Source organism: Mytilus edulis, chromosome 12 (genome assembly GCF_963676685.1).
Source record: "Mytilus edulis chromosome 12, xbMytEdul2.2, whole genome shotgun sequence".
NCBI lineage: Eukaryota > Metazoa > Mollusca > Bivalvia > Mytilida > Mytilidae > Mytilus > Mytilus edulis.
This window is the reverse complement of record NC_092355.1, coordinates 29,275,010-29,292,547: the sequence shown is the minus strand read 5'-3', so window position 1 is coordinate 29,292,547 and position 17,538 is coordinate 29,275,010. Positions and strand designations below refer to the sequence as shown.

The window sequence follows — 17,538 nt, the reverse complement described above, 5'->3', positions numbered from 1 at the left end:
TAGTTTTAATCACTTAAAAGTCATGTGATGTTACATACATAAGGACGGTGTGTTCGATGCGTAAATTAATTAACAAAACCCCGTCAGATAATATACAACTTTGAAGTTGCGTCTAAATGTCAAATTTAGGTGTGCCACTTTGGGAATGGTCTTATACGATTGAAAATAGATTTTTCAATTTTTGTAATTTTCCCCAGATTTTTTTCTATGTTGGGCAAAAAAAGTAGCAGCTTATAAGGAGACCCCCTAAATGACGTAACAGCTTGACTTATGGTCGTTTTAAAAACGATTGTTTGCAAGTTGCATTGTGAACAATTGTACAATATGAAAATTAAACAACGTGAATGCAAATATTTTTAATGACTTTACGGAAAGTACCTTTTGTGACATCTTGACAACCGTATACAAAGTTCATTACACTTTTCTACCTTCTAAACACAAGAGGTCGAATTATTTTGTTCTAATTAAACCGCATATCGCGGACTGTTTGAGCTCGAGGTTGGCTTTTGTTTTTGCCTTTTTGGTTAAAGACTTTCCGTTGCGTTTTATCCTCGTTTTTTTTTTTTTTTTTTTTTTTTTTACGTAATTCTGTATTCTTTTAACAGCTACTGACCACTCTGCTTCTAATAAACTCATCAAGGATACCCGGAATAAATTTAATATTTACGCCAGACGCGTGTATCGTCTACAAAAGACAAAATCAAAAAGTTATTAAAGGCCAAAAAAAGTACGAAGTTGAGGAGCATTGAGGACCAAAAATTCCTAAAAGTTTTGCCAAATACAGCTGAGGTAATCTATTCCTTAGGTAGAAAAGCCTTAGTTTTTCATATATATATCTTTGTTGACCGCGTACACGAAGTTTGATTTGTCTGCATAAATGTACAAAAAATAAAAATGTACGCAAAACAATATTGAAAAATGAAAATTAATGAACATTTTAACATTTGTCAATTGATATAATTAAAATAGTTTTGTTTATCAAAAAGTTGAAGTTGTCATACAGTAAAAGAGGGACGAAAGATACCACAGGGACAGTCAAACTCATAAATCGAAAATAAACTGACAACGTCATATGTGTTCTTCTGATGTTCTGTTTGTTATTTATTGGTTCTTTTAATTGTCCTAAGTTTATGAATACTACTTTTACTGTTTAGTCAGCTTTTTTGTTATCCATTTGAAAAATGATCTGTTTTTATACATCCCGTGTAATGTTATTGTTCTATTATAATTTCAGTATTCTTGTCTTTATTTTTTCTAATATGCTTTGTCTATATGCCCTTTTTTGATGCTTCCTACGTATGACGGGATCTGTACTGATACATCCAGTCATTGTGCTAATTGTGCCATGGTAAATGTTTGCTAATAAAGTTGTTTGTTACTAGTCTAAGAGTGATTAAGATGATAACTCAATGTTGATAGTTGTACCCCTATTATTGAAAGTTTAACCTACTTGTAATTGTTTTGTTCTCAGAATGTTGTCAATATACTGGAATTTTATGCGACTGTCATACATATACATTTTGTAGGTTAAGATAGTTATAAACTTAGATTTATTTCATCATTTTCTACTTTTGAAAATGCATGTGCCAAGTAAGGAATATAACATTTTTTATCCATTCGTTTGACATATTTGAGCTTTAGATTTTGCTATTTACTTTTAAGGACTAACATTTTGAATTTTCCTCTGAGTCCGGTATTTTTGTGATTTCACTTTCTCAATATCTTTATCAGAAAATGTAATAGCTAATTTTACCATCTTGAATAAGTATTTCCTTTGATTGATTTTCAAAGTTACCAGGATTTTATCTTAATACGTCGTACTTGCGATTCGTCTACATAAGACTCATCAATGACGCTCATAATTATAAAGCCAATCACGTACAAAGTTGACGAGCATTTAAGACGAAGTAAATCAACGCATGCCAGTATGAAAACAACAGATTGTATTATAATCATACATATTTGAATATTAAATAAATCTGGGTATTTTCCACACTCATCTGTATGTGTGCAATCAACACATTGATGCGGCGACAAGGATGCGCATGGACACCCAGCATTCTGACAACAGGCACATGTAAACGCTCCCGGGTCATCTACACATAAACATCCGGTTAAACTTGCAGTGAAATGATCTATTTCTAAAATAAAACAGGAGTTGTTATGGCATATTTAATTTGAAAAGTTAAATGGAAAAGCATAGTTGGTAATTTTACTGTCTTTATTACTATCGAAAACGTCAGTTTTGGTACATATATGCTATTATTATCATTTGATTATAAGTAAAATTTCGATATTAGTCCTGCATTAAGATAATTTTGGTTTTGATAAATACAATCACCAAGTAAACTTGTAACCAGGACTGGTTTACATCGACTCAAACATAATTTGAATGTCTTTAAAACTATTAAATATGTTTGAGAATAAAGTATGAGTAACGTTTTGCTGTGTGGTACTAATATATCCGTTATCTGCCTTTCCTTTAAATAAAATATTTTTTTGGCTTACACTGCTGACGTGTGTTGAATATATATTTTACAGTACATATCAAATTGTTTAAGTGGAATATATGTATAGGTATCGAATGGAAGATGTGTATGTGCTGATCTGTTTTCAAATGTTACATATATTAACTTGGTAATCAGATAAGTTCTATGACCAATGACGATAACGCAGAGTACATGTTCATCAATTTCCTAAATAATTCATGATAAATGAAACCAATATTCATTGTTATTGGTGTACAGTTACTAATATTTGTCATATTTATGGTCGACTATATTTCAGTCCACATAACTACTGTTAATTTAGGAATTGAAATAAGCAATGTGTCAAAGGTACAATAACCCGATCAATGAACAGAAAACAGCAGAAGACCACCAATGGGTCTTCAATACAGCAGGAAAAGCCCATATGTAGAGGCGTGCTTCAGCTTGCCCCTAAACAGAAATGTGTACCAGTGTGTTTATTTCTGCATCATTTAACAGTGCCAGCATGTCATTCTGCTATTCAAATAATTAATGCATCACTCAAAATCAGCAGTTGTCATATTTAAGACTGGCTCGCTTTTACTATATTATTTGAACATATCAACCAAAACTGTTTTTTGCACATTAGTATTTTAATGTATATGGGCGCATGATAAATCAGTAATTGTTTTTGTGTGTTACATTAAAGCCATTTAATATGTTCAATAAATTAACAAAAACATGACCTACATTTATTTTGTACAAACCTTGTACACTTTGATCTGTGGTCCAGCTATTTTTTGATACTGATGGATTGCAAATTTGCTGCTTAGAATTCTGCTCTCCTTTTCTTCTACATTGTGCGTCTATTTCACATGTGTTTGGCTTAATAATGAATATTAAAAAAAGTTATCATAATTTAAACAATCCATCACCGTATACAGAGTGCAGTCCGAAAATGCATAAAAGGGTGAAAAAGTTGACTTGGTGCAGACTTTTTGACTGCTTTCCAAGTTGACTAAAGACATTTTATGCAGACAAGCGAGTAAACGTCGTCGTTGGTAGACCAGACATAGGTGTGCTTATTTTCGAACTGCAGCACACGTATTAATAAGTCTGCCAAATATTTGAGAGCAAAAAAAAATATGTTGCTGCCATCTCCTACTAAGCTTTTATAGCTGACTATAAGTTATGGGTTTTGTTCATTGTTGAAGGCCGTATGGTGACCTATAGTTGTTAATGTCTGTGTCATTTTGGTCTCTTATGGACAGTTGTTTCATAGGCAATCATACCACATCTTCTTTTTTTATATTAAACAAATACAATAAATGTCATTACATTCTGTCAGTAGAAATGATACTGATACAACGATTCGAGTCACCTTGAATTGGATTTACACAGTATTTAAAAACCATCAGCTATTATAGAAGGTTGATAGTAGTAATTTTTTAAGTAATGTTTTTTTGTATAACACAACATTATCATAATTAATCATTTTTATTTTTTTGTTGAAGAAGAGGGGCGAATGATACCAGAGAAACAGTCAAACACATAAATCGAAAATAAACTGACGCCGTGATGGATAAAAGGAAAAAAGACAAATAATAGTACACAAGACTTAACATAGGAAACATAGACACGAACTCCGCCAAAAAATGGGATGATCTCAGGTGCTCCGGAAGGGTAGGCAGATCCTGCTTTAAATGTGGCACCAGTCGTGTTGCTCATGTTATTACAAATCCCGTAAAACTCCTCATTTTATTGTGTATATACATATACTGTGCATTATTTTAATTACACAAAGGCAGAAATACTACTTATGATATTCATAATGAAATCACGAAAGGAATGTGTCCAAATATAATTTTGAAAATTAGTTTAGATATGTCACTTTATCATTATCTTATAAATACCTTTAAGGTACAATTGCCATCGTCGTTGCATGCTTGACACAATGAGTCAAATATGATACAAGTTTCTTCATTGCTGTACTGTTGTCCGTCTGTTGTTATACTAATTTTGAATCCTCCAACAACTGCACCTGTTAAAAGTAATTAAGGGATATTGTATGCTTGCCAATGATACAAATATTGACCAAGTTCAAATGGAGTTGATGTAAAGAATTACAGAACATCGTATGATTTTGATAATAACTATTGTTACATTTGTGTTTGAAGTCTTTTTTGTAGTTAAATGACTATAAATCAAAACGAATCGAAAATTTAACACGATTTTTCATAACCTCTTACTACGTTAAGTAACATGGATGAATTTGTCGCCTTTTCCTTTGTCGTCTACAAGTTTTCCATTTTCCATCTAACAATACACAATTGAATTAAAGCAAATAAGTAAACCATAATGACCCTTTAAGTATTGCTTTTAGGTAGACACTTATACCAAGTATGCATTACCGATGTATGCAAACGTGTATTAAGTTAAACTTTAAACAGTTTCGGATGTACCTGGCACAGAGAAGCACCACGGTAAATGAATGTTGTTATCCTAACAGTATTTGATTAAAGTAAAGATAGGTTAAGATACTTAAGATTTTGGTTTTTATCAATCTAAACAGACAACGATAATCAATTGTTTTCAAAAACAGAAAGCATATTTTCAACTGCGAGTAAAACTTCTTAAAAGTACTCTTAAACATTACCATTTGTGCCACACTCTGATATTATGTTGATACATTTCAAAAATGCCATATAGATATACATAGCTACTTTTGCATAGGTACTATTTCTGTACCAAACATCTGTAGTACTGGAAATCTACTTTTAATATTCAGTACTATTTTGTTACTTTAAAATCATTGTTATATGTAGGTACCTGTATTTTACAGTACTTGATTTGTACTTGAAATTCAAGTACTAAAGAATTTTGGTTGCACGGTTACATTTTCAGCATTTTGAAAGTTTGTCTTTTTCAAATCTCATAAAGTTATGATGTTCAAACATAACATACTGTGATCATTGTTGATATTATTTTTGTACCAATATTTCAAGTATAAATCAAGTACTTGAAAGTTCAAGTACCTAAATATTACAATAATTTAAAGTATGGAAATAGTACTAAATATTAAAAGTAAATATCCAGTACTACAGATTTTAGGTACAGAAATGGTACCAATGCAAAAGTGGCTGTATAGACTGTATCTACTGTGTCAACAATTTAACATGCCAATTCAACAAATGTACCTTTTCTGAGAAGGCCGTATTAAAATAGGAAAATGTAGTATTATTGCCAATACAACAACTCTTCACTAAGAACTAATCTCAGTACCAGAATCTATGACAAACGAGACGATTTTAATTTTGAAATAATAAATTTCCCCCACCTTAGTAGCAATATACCAACTTCACCTGCATATGGGATATATACATGTATATTCCCAAATTAATCGATGTTCAAGAGCTTGCAGCTCCTACTCACACTTTGTAAAACGTCATCAGTGTCTAAGTAGAAAGTTGATGAACCAGGAGTATGTCAAAGAACGTCTCGTCCTTTTTCTAAAAATGTTCTTCGGAAGGTACCAAGACCTTGTTGATAAATATTCCGTATCAACTTCACAAATAACATATGATGGTCTTGATGTATAGATTCTGCGTACTGATGTTGCTTATCATCTTACCAACGTGTTTTATAGTTCTTTCATTTGTCTTTGTTCTATTATTAATATTACTTTTACTATTGGATTGTTTTATGTGATATCCGTTTAACGTGGCTCGGTACTTATACGTCCCGTCAATGTGTTTGTATTGTCTTTCATTTTTTGGTGGTGTGTTTTGTATATGCGACTTTTTGTACTTCTTTGGTTCTTATAAGGTGACTCTGAACTCTAAAATATCCCGTCAGTATGATATTGTTCTATTTTGTGTCATTATGATATATTTTAGCAATGGTTATCTGGCAAGCTTCATTGTAGACAAGTACAAAGTTATTCAAAAAAGTAAGACTGTCTGTTATCTACAAATAAAAACACTAAACCCAGTGAATAAGTCAAAAATAAACTATGAATAGACGTTACTCCTTATCATAGAAAACATAATTAAATGAAATAAGGTAGTAACTGTGTGATACATAGTAAATAAACAGGTGTTTCATTAAATTGAAAGGTATCAAGGCAATATAAGTTATCATCTATTGTATTACTATCTTTTAAGATACTCTCGATGATGTCCATATTTAAGTCAAAATATGCACAGACCTAATTCATAGTAGTGGAAGATATTAGCAAGCAAAATCGAGGGAATTGTGCTAATGATGATACAAGCATGAAAATTACCACCAAGCATCATTATTATATACTATGTGAGAAATAACTGCTGGCCATTAAAAAACATATTTTTTTCAAGATGGCCACGGCCATTTTCTAAAATGGCTGTTTTCTTTAGTTTAAAAATACTGATTTTTCTGGAAAACTTTTCTTTGAACTTCTTCTAGTAAAAACCAATTACCAGGTTTGGTAGATACCTTCCTTACATCACATATTTATTAAAAATGAATATTTGACATATCCAGTATTTGCGCATGCGCGAAAATGTAACAACATTCTTTCAAAAACATTTGAACTATTTACTATATATTTAGTGTTTTTGGACTTCTAATGATTTTATGAATTGGTTTAATAACATTTTTCAAGGTTATGATACACATGTGTTTCACACTTTTATGCATGTGCAAACTATTTATAGACATCAAGAGCGATTTGTATGCCCTACCAGGCAATTATCAGGTATTCTTTGGTTAAGGCGAAAATGTAGTTAATCTGGAGAAACATCAAATGTAACTGCAGATCAGCCACTTTTGGAAATGCCTAAGCAAATTCAGTGGGAATGGCCTGATTTGTAAGGAAAATACGTCATGTTTGGTGGATTGCACATTGAAATGACTTGTTATAAAACTCTGGGTGATATTTTGCGTGATTGGGGATAGACATGTTGTCTTACGGAAGCCAATATTGCAACACCAAGAACGGCAGATTCTTTTTATGTTTGTTCAAATGAACCTAGGACTAGACAGGCGCATCAGACAACTGCATGTATATTGCTTAAAAAATGTTAATTTCAGATTATGAAAGCTAAACTCAGAATATATAATTATGTGATGACTCTGTGACGTTCAATGATTTAAAAGACTAGTGTAAGGAAATAGAGTCATCTTGACCACAGTTTAATTCCTGGCGTTCAATTATAAATTAATAACTTCTTCTGATTATGGTATTATGCTCATTTCATGAGTTTGACAGTCCATATAAAGCATGATAGCGTATTGTTTTAGGTCTTGATCGTGTAAATTATGCTCGATCGTTACCGACTCATCTCCGAGATATGACTCCCCTTCCCGAACATCACCCACAGGTGGCAATGGAATTTGAAAATGATAATTTCACTGTACGTAAGACCAGTAAATTTCTTTCTTATAACACAATTGATCAGGCACAAAAACAGAATAATGCAATTGTGAAGGGCGGTATCGGTGCCATAGGATTAACCGAAGATCCCATTTAGACAAATGGATGGTAGCTGGACCAGGAGTCAGTATACTAGAAGATTAATTTGAAAGATCTAGTGGTTTGGGTCATTCTAAAACAGACGAACGACATAATGAAGACTCTACGAAAACACAAAAAGATTTATTTAAACAGCTTTAAAGGCTTTGCAAGTATGAACGAGTTTGGAAATTCATTTCTAGAAGAGTCGTCAGATTTGTAAAAAAAATACTTCATTTAGGAAATTGTTGATTCGAAAACAGGTACGATATGTAAATAAACTCCAAGATATTGGTCCAAACAATACGAAGATCTTTTGAAGCAAATGCAAAACGAAGGAAAGCCTGCTTTTTATAACCAAATAAAAAAGAACAACTTCCTATTTTGGCCACAAAATGAAACTGGAAACGTCTTTGTCAAAAACAAAGCTAGAGAACCTTAAAAGTGATTGCGATATCTTTTCTAGACTTTTCATTTCTTGTCACAGTAGACAGTTTTGCTTGGAATATTTTTTTATCCATAGAAACCAAATTGCTCCTCCGTCTTTATCTCAGGATGTCACTTTAATTGGTGGTATTAAATCGCTGCAAATGGGTTTACTTGAAACATTCTGCGATTTTCTGATCCGAATTCGGACGCATTTATCGTTGGTGGGGCAGCAATGGTTAATTCCAGGTCACAAAGTTGGGCAAAAATATTTGATGATTATGTTAATGATGTCATACTGCCTTATGTAAAATCTTGCATCGATAAGTGTTCAAAAGTAGACATTGTATTTGATGTTTACTAAATGAATAATTTAAAGGCTGTGACAAGATAAAGGCAAGGTTCTTGTGCCAGATGGAAAGGTGTTGGTTCTGGTAGAACACCAAGGGTATGTAGTAGTTTTCTCTGTGAAGATGACAACAAAACGAAATTGTTCAAGTTTCTTGCTGACAAAATTGCTTCTTAAGAGACTAATACAAATGTGTATGTTACTCATGGTGAAAATATTCGTTGTAATTTTAATAAAGATACTTGCTATCTATCCCTTGTAATCATGAAGAAGCAGATACATGAATGTTTGTCCATGTTCGGCATGATTATGAAAAGTGTTGTAAAATGTAATTTTTGGTAGTACTGACACAGATGTAATAGTATCAAGAATTGCAACAATCGCAAAATTAGGTAGAACGAATTGCGGATAGGTTACGGAAGGAATAACGACTTTTGATGGCTTCCTGCACGTGACATATCAAATGAGTTTGGTCCTTGTGTTGCTGCTTTTCCTTTCGTCCATGCATTTAGTGGATGTGGCACTTTGTCGAATTGTCATGAGAAAGGCAAAAGGTCAGCTTGGCTAACAATGAAAGCTTTTCCAGATGTAAAGGATGTTTTTTAGGCTTAAGTATGGAGCGGGGCACGATGTGAATTGTTTGCCAGGAAGCAGCGGCATTGTGATGCAATTCCGTCTACAAGAGGTTCTTTTCCAGAGCACATCAAAAGAGAAGTATATCAAGGAGGAGTTGCTTGGGCTCAGCTTGATTCCTGTATTCGACAGGTACGTGTTCCAAGTCATGAACACTGGTTGGATGAAAGAAAGAATCAATGACAGTTGGAAACCAAAATGGACTTCTTTGACTGCCGTTGCATCCTCGTGTCAGAAAATTTTGAAATGCAGAGCCGAAAACCGTGCTGTGTTGGTAACTGTAGACGCTACCGTTCTGGCCTTCCTTGTACGGGTTGTTGTATAGGCAACTATCAGATAATTATAAAATAAGCAACCTGTCTTTCTAACCAAACCAGGCATTTAAACTTAACAAAGAGTGTTAACACTTGTTAAGTTGATGGAAATTATAAAAATATTTTCTACGTTTTTGCCGCCATTTTGGAACCGGAAGTCACTATTTTTTCTTCATTTATGTGTTGTTTTTGTCGTACTTATGAACTTTTTTTTTAACGTTTTATTATAACTTACATTGGATTATACATCCCTTGTGAAGTTGCTTGAAAGTATAAAAATTGAATTTTTTGACTTTTTTGCCGGCATTTTGAAACCGGAAGTCACCGTTAGTTTCATTAATGTATTGTCTAGTCGTAATTTAGGAACTGTCATTTACTTTTTATCAAATATGACATTGGATTTTTCATATAACACACCTTTTAATGGTTTAACGAATTATTGTCAATTTGTAATGACGCCATTTCCGAAATGTTTGGTGGCCATCTTGAAAAAAAGATTTTTTTTTTTTGGCCAGCAGCGGATTTTATTTTAGTATCATTTAGTCAACCTTTATGCCAAATTTCATGCTTGTATCATGATTTGCACAATTATGTCCATAATATCTCCCACTATAGTAATAAAACTTTGAGATGATATATGCGAACTTCATTGTCACTTGAATATGTTACAAGTTTATGTTTTTTTTATTGTTATGATGATAAATGAATAAAGTATAGTGATATGCTGCAATGAAACTATTTAGTGCTTTTAAAAAGTTTTAAATCAGTAAATGCAATAGTGTTTATACAATCAAACCTTGATATCCTCTGTACAGCTATCTAACAAAACCGTGTAGTCATCAACATTTTCTCGGCAGTGGGGATATAAGGATGCTTTTTGGAATGATTTCCTGCATACATTTATAGCATACGACAGTGTTTTGCCTGACTGTGTTGGCCAGGTAAGAACCGATCTTTTGCGGATATTGTCTTCTGCAAACACACAATTGGCGTTTTTTAAAAGAACCTCAAGAATCATTGGTAATTTCATCGTACGTACCAAGAATGAAAATAACGTCATGTTATTGGTTGAATTTCCATTGTTTATGACATTGTTAACCAACCTCGACGTTTTGGTGTACACTTTTGAAAATATTACCTAGGATGCATTATATTCTGAAACGGCGAAATGGTTTTGACAAAATAAGATTACTATTTCTACACCAAGGCAATACTTTACAAATTGTATGTTCCTGATGCGCATGTTGTAACCAGTAACTTGTAACTGTTTTCGTTTTATTGGCTTCTCTTTGTAACGTGTTGCGTGGTACCCTTATTGGTTGTTCATTCAATAAGAGATAAGGAATACTCAAAATCAAAAGAATGAAATAAGCTAACAATGCCGCGGCAAACAAAACATACCAAACAAAAGACAAACGATAGTATACAAAACATAAAAAAAAAAACAAAAGACAAAGGAACATGAAGTCCAACAACAAAAAACTGAGGAATGATTTCAGCTGCTCAGGACATTATTCTAAATTCACAATTGATTGGTTTATGTTTCAAACGAACACTATAAAAGTGATCATAATCAATAATGATCTTGACCTCAATATTATCATCAAGATAACATATATATCAAAATGTGAAAAGGTTGTTTGAACGGTTCAGTAGTTAATTCATGGACGCAACTGGAAACAAGATTTTACAATCTTTCATTAACCATAAGTCATGAACGGTAAGAGTGATCATCGTCAATATCAAACTTTATTTTTATAACGTTAGCATGTTAGTGTTTATCAAGTATATTTTCCCCCTTTTTTGAATTGCTGCTGTTATAAAACATCAAAATTCTAGTCCTCCATGATTATGATGAAAGCAAATATTGAATAAATTTGCCTTAAGAAAAAATAATTATAACTTAAACAAGGAAAACATAATCTGTGTCACCTGTTCGTTGAGTTTTGGTCTTAAAACCTCGTTTTCCATTTGTTGGTTTCTTTGGTGGCAGAAGGGCTATTGGTTTATTACCGTTAAATACCTGAAACATTTGGGTTTCATATTGAAATCGTTCACAACTATTGTAGCAAAGGGAAGGTTTGTGTAGGTTTAACCTTTTTGTTTGTTCATTATAAGATTTCAGTGATTAATCATCCAATTAACCTCTATCGATGTCATATTATGCTATTTATTTTTTTCTTAGATTTAATGATTACACTGTAGATTAAACATGTACTACTTGAATCTTTTATAAATAATTCAGTTATTCAATCCAAAATACATGTGCTATAAGTTGAATATATGTGTACCATATATTTTTTCCTAATCAGTTTTATATAGGTACGGCTTATGTAAGGTTTTATATTTTTTTTTGTGTCGTATTCTCTGATTTATATATTGAAATCATTTTAGTTCTTGATTTTTTTAGACCTCAATTTTTCCACATATAGTTTCACACGCATATATATAACAATCGTTTTCAATGAAAAAATATGTATTTTTTGTGCATGCATCAAAATTACCTTTGTAAGTGGATTTTTGGCTGACCCTGAACAGGAAGTAACGTTTTGAAGACATTGACAATACTCATGTCCTTTGCTGTACCGTTGGTTGATAACAGTCTTATTGTAAAACATAGACTGCGGATTTGGTATGCTGAAATAAACAAAATATGTCAATGATTTTTTTTTCTTTATCCCGGCAATGTAAAGTAGGTTTGTGATACTGTGTCTATCATAATTATGCACAGATGTTTAAAGTTACTTAAGAAACATGATTTGTTTTATTTGCGTTTAGATAGAGAACAATCAAAATTGACATTGCAATACAAATGTATGTTGAAAAATATTGTCCTCTGTCGAATTTACAGTCATAAGAATAAGCCATACGTGAATAGATAAGAAAATGTTATCTATATTGGCAAAAAAGCAGTCTCCTAACAAACGAGGACTAAACAGCTTAAGCGAACTTGTTTAAACCTTGACTTTGAATTTGTGATAAACAGTTAACATTTTTATTCCTGTGTTAGTGTAAACAATACTTTATTATGAATTATACAATTACAATAAATATTTACATTCACAAATATGATTCAGAAAGAGGCAACAGGTGCGGATATCAATCTGTCTCCTATCAGTCGACAGTTACCATACATGTTGCTTATTACTGATTCATAATATTCAAAACAACATTGATTATTGTTCAATACACATGATTTAAATGAAGTCTTCTGCAGGTTTCAAGTTTTAACTTACTTATCAAAATCTGTATGTTATTCGTGCTGGAAAAATGTAAGTTACTGTCTGAGTATAATACTATTGAGAATAGAAATGGGAAATGTGTCAAAGAGACAACAACCAGACCCTAGAGCAGACGACAGTCGAAGGCCACCAATGTGTCTTCAATGTAGCGAAAAACTCCCGTCCCCGGAGGCTTCCTTTAGCTGGCCCGTAAATACTTTTGTATACTACTTCAGTGGTAATGGACGTCATACTAAACTCCAAATTATACACAAGAAACTAAAATTAAAAATCATACAAGACTAACAAATGCCAGAGGCTCCAAACTTGGGACAGGCGCAAAATTGTGGCGGGGTTAAACATGTTTTTTGAGATCTCAACCCTCTCTTTATACCTCTAGCCAATGTAGAAATAACAATACGCACAGTAACATGTATAAGAGGATGGTAATTTGCACTACACGAAATCCCGGATTTGAAGAGGTATGCAAATGTTATGTAAATGTATTCAGAGACCGACATTTACATATATTTATAAACCGCTGCATTTAGTTTATCTTGTCTTTACATGTAGTAAATATCAACATTTCTTGTGCTATACCCTCCTATGGGCGGTTATGAGAGACCGCGGTTTATAAAATATATTAACACCTAATCAAACCATTTTAAAGTTTAGAATTTGCATATATTTATAACCATCTCAAAACTTTCGCAAACTTATGTATTTGTATACCTCTGCAAATTGAAATCTTTGTAATGTATTTTTCTGTGATGTAAATTCATCCGCAAATGTGTTTCTTTGTCTAGGTAGCAAAGCATCATCATTTAAATAATTTTATAGGGGTTATAAAGTGTAAGGTGCATCTACATTTGCCTGGTATGTAAACCAACTGAAAACGAGAACTTTATAGAGGGGTGTAAAGCATCATTTCCTTTATTCTGCAGAGACCTGTCAAATGTATTGTAAAGGAATGTTTTTGTTAGTCTTTATAGTCGGCTGAAATGTATGTCAAATCAGAACATATCAAAAGCCTTTGAGCATATTCCTATATGTATGGTAAATACATAGATTTGCAGACAATTTGTTTAATTAAGAAATGTGGCCAAATGATAATATCAATGACATGTGTAAATATATTGGGCATATGTAGCTTTGAATACATATGCAAAGAAATGATAAAGAAAGATATTTCAGACAGCTAGAAATGTATGTGTAAATATATTGGGCATATGAAACTTTGAATATGTATGCAAAGATATTATAAAGAAAGATATTTAAGACAGCTAGAAATGTATGGTAAATAGTTATATTTGCTTTTAGTTTGCTGATATATTTGAAAGGTGCATATTATATGGACAAATGTTGCCATAGCTTGACTGGTAAAGCTATGATATGACAAATATAGCTGCTTTGGGTTTAGTTTGGCATATTGGTAATATCATTTATTATACATGTATTTAAATAATTTCGTTTTAATAAAAAAAAAAATCGGGTCTACAAAATCGGTTCTTGATCTCTTGATGTACTGCGTGAATTTCTTTATCCATCAAAATCTTCTACTCTCGGGAAGTTATGATGGTTCATTCGCGTAGCATAACACGATCGTTTCCTTTGAGTATCTCTTTGAAACTTCTGGAATTGCACGAGTCATAATTCACTCTGTTTATAAAACATAGAATTTACTTTTTTTAAAAGAGACATATACTACAATATGTATTATATGTTACTGCAGAGACATATATATACTATATATATATGTCTCTTGTTACTGGTAGAAATAATACACATATACAAATTAAACCAAAACATACTAGATAGTAACAAATTTAAAATCGGTAGCATTCGGAAGGTTATTAAGCGATTTATTAAGTTTTTATAAAAAGTCCAAGTTTCTGAAATAGTGTAGAAATATTCCTTCATCTGTAGTAAAGTTGCCACATAATATTTGACACAAAACACATCTTGAGAGAATGTTTTTTTTAAAAGAATCGGCTAGTTTGCACACATAATTATATAAACGTTAATCTATTGACGAATATTTTCCTTATCCGTTAGTCCTGTCACGAGATGTTGAACTCCGTGTGCTTCATGAAGTGTCCTCAGCAAAAACTTTCTCGTTAAAGTTAAAAATTACAAACAAAGAACCAGTGAGTCACGTGTCATTATTGACACACAATTTACCAATGAAATCAAACAAAATCGATAGATAATATCATTCCATCGACGAGATGTCGCCCTTCCTCCGATCAACGGGGTTTATCAGCAGTTAAGTGTGACAATTATCACCTTTTACAGAAAGATCTGGTCCGAAAAGATCAATAGAAGACAACCGCTAGTATCAATATCCATCAATATAATAAGGCACAAATAATTATCATTTCTTTATGATTTATAAATTGTCTTAAAACAATGCTCCCGTTGTCATTTGATTGTGTTATTTAAATACGCAAAACTTAAAACAAGTTATCGAACTATCAGTCATTCGAAATCTCATTTACCGCCTATTTTATCCTAAAATTTTACAGCGTTCATATGTACTTTGACAGGAATCGTTTTTTTTTTATGCGCCCGTTTGTGTGACGTATTATGGTATACCGTTGTCCGTCTGTCCGTCCGTCCGTCGTCAACATGTCGGACAATAACTCAAAAAGGCTTGACCCAATTCGCACGAAACTTTGGTGAATTGTTAATATCTATTGACGTGAGCTCCCTTTCGATTTTTATCAATTTTAGATTTTAAGTTTCTGAATTTTGGGGTTTTATTTATGAAAAAAGGGGGGATTTTTCAGTGTTCGGACAATAACTCAAGAACACTTTCACCAATTTGCACGAAACTTTGGTGAATTTATTTTTTCTATTGACATGAGCTCCCTTTCGATTTTTATAAATTTTACATTTTATGTTCCAATTCGCATGAAACTTTGGTGAATCGTCAATATCTATTGACGTGAGCTCCCATTCGTTTTTTTATGAATTTTAGATTTTAAGTTTCCGAGTTATGGGGTTTTATTTATGTAAAAAGGGGTGATTTTCCAGTTTTCGGACAATAACTCAAAAATGCTTTCAGCAGTTTTTATGAAAGTTTGGTGAATTGTTTATATCTATTGACGTAAGCTCCCTTTTTAATTTTATAAATTTTAGATGTTAAGTTTCAGAGTTACGTCATTTTATTCATAAAAAAGGGAGGACTTTCCAGTTTTCGGACAATGCTTTGAGCAGTTATCAAAAATCTTTGGTGACTGGTTTATATTTATTAAGATAACCTCCCTTTAGTTTTTCATGATTTTCTGATATGACATTGAGAAGTTATTGAACTTTATTCTTTGAAAAAGTGACGGGCGTATCATGCGCTCATGGCGCAGCTGTTTATATTTTCTATCATGATCAAATAAGGTTTTTTTTGTGTTTTTTGTTGTTGCAATAATTGCATTTAACATAGTCTTTGCACACATTTCAATTGAAATAACATTGAAACAAGATTGAAGGTTATATAAGTCTCAAAAAGTTTTAACTTAATTCAAGAATATTTGTAAACGACAAATACATATTACACTAATGTTGATAGGGGCTCGTATCATGGAAAACCTATCTTTAAAAAATAAGGCAATTGTACCCTGTACAACAAGACGAAGTCTAGACTTATAGTTTTAGCGGAAATGTATATATGATTCGTGTTTGAATAATGGAATATCTTGCACTTCTTTCTTATACATATTTACGCAAAGTCTTAAAATAACTACATGTATCATTGTACTTGCTTTCCACACAGGCGGAAAATAAGGAAAGAGGGGCAACAAAAATAAACTACCATTATTGTTAAATCGCATTGATAAGTGTTTAAAACTCTAAATAAGTTGAAATATTTTCCAATAAAAGAATAAAACAAAAACTTTTATTTTACATACTCCTCCGTTCACGATGTTGTAATACCTATGCAGGTTGAACTTCAATTTAAAGGTTTATCTATTGAAGTTTTAGTTCTTTGAGTACCAAACGTGAGCTTTTTAAATAAATTAATTTGTAATTAGTTAATTATGCAAACTGCAAATCTGGCAGAATCTATCAATGCAAATGCCCATATATTCAAATTACTATTCAAAATGTGAGGTTAGTTTATAAATTAATAGTCATTGTAAAAAATGCTTCAAAAATTTAAAAAAAAATCACAGGTGGCTCAAATGTAAAAAGAAATGTTAAAATGAATTGCTTTTGGCAAGAGACGCACACTCATTTCATGATTGTATCTACTAATCAATGCACATAAGTTATGGACTAGTACTGCACCCGTATAGACTAGCATTGGGGGTCGCAGGTTATAGTCCAGGTACTAGCAACAGTGATTTTTTTTATTGTTTTTTTTTTCGGGGGGGGGGGGATATGTGAAATACTGCTTTCCTGTGTTATGTCTCGTAAACTTAGGTTCTTAGTTTGTTAGGACAACAGTTATGCGCTGGGAAAAAAACTGCAGTTGCTATTTTCATTAACTAAGATAAAGATATGGGTGCCCCTGACCACTCTTACAATTTTCTGTAAAGTTTTCAGTAAAAAAAGAATGTTGACAAATATCATATGCTATGAGAATTCAAAGACGATTTAAGTAGAGCAAATAAAAATTAACCAATCGTTCCGAGAAGGG

At 32.2% G+C, this 17,538-nt stretch overlaps 1 long non-coding RNA gene across 1 annotated transcript; it reads right to left on the bottom strand.

Moving 5' to 3' along the window:
- Positions 1-1,984: 1,984 nt before the first annotated feature.
- LOC139498281 (uncharacterized) lies at positions 1,985-4,508 on the bottom strand. The gene is made up of 3 exons (XR_011657874.1): positions 4,382-4,508; positions 3,236-3,353; positions 1,985-2,141 (listed from the first exon to the last, which is right to left on the bottom strand). It is a non-coding gene; the product is annotated as an uncharacterized lncRNA (long non-coding RNA).
- Between the last annotated feature and the right edge of the window lie 13,030 nt (positions 4,509-17,538).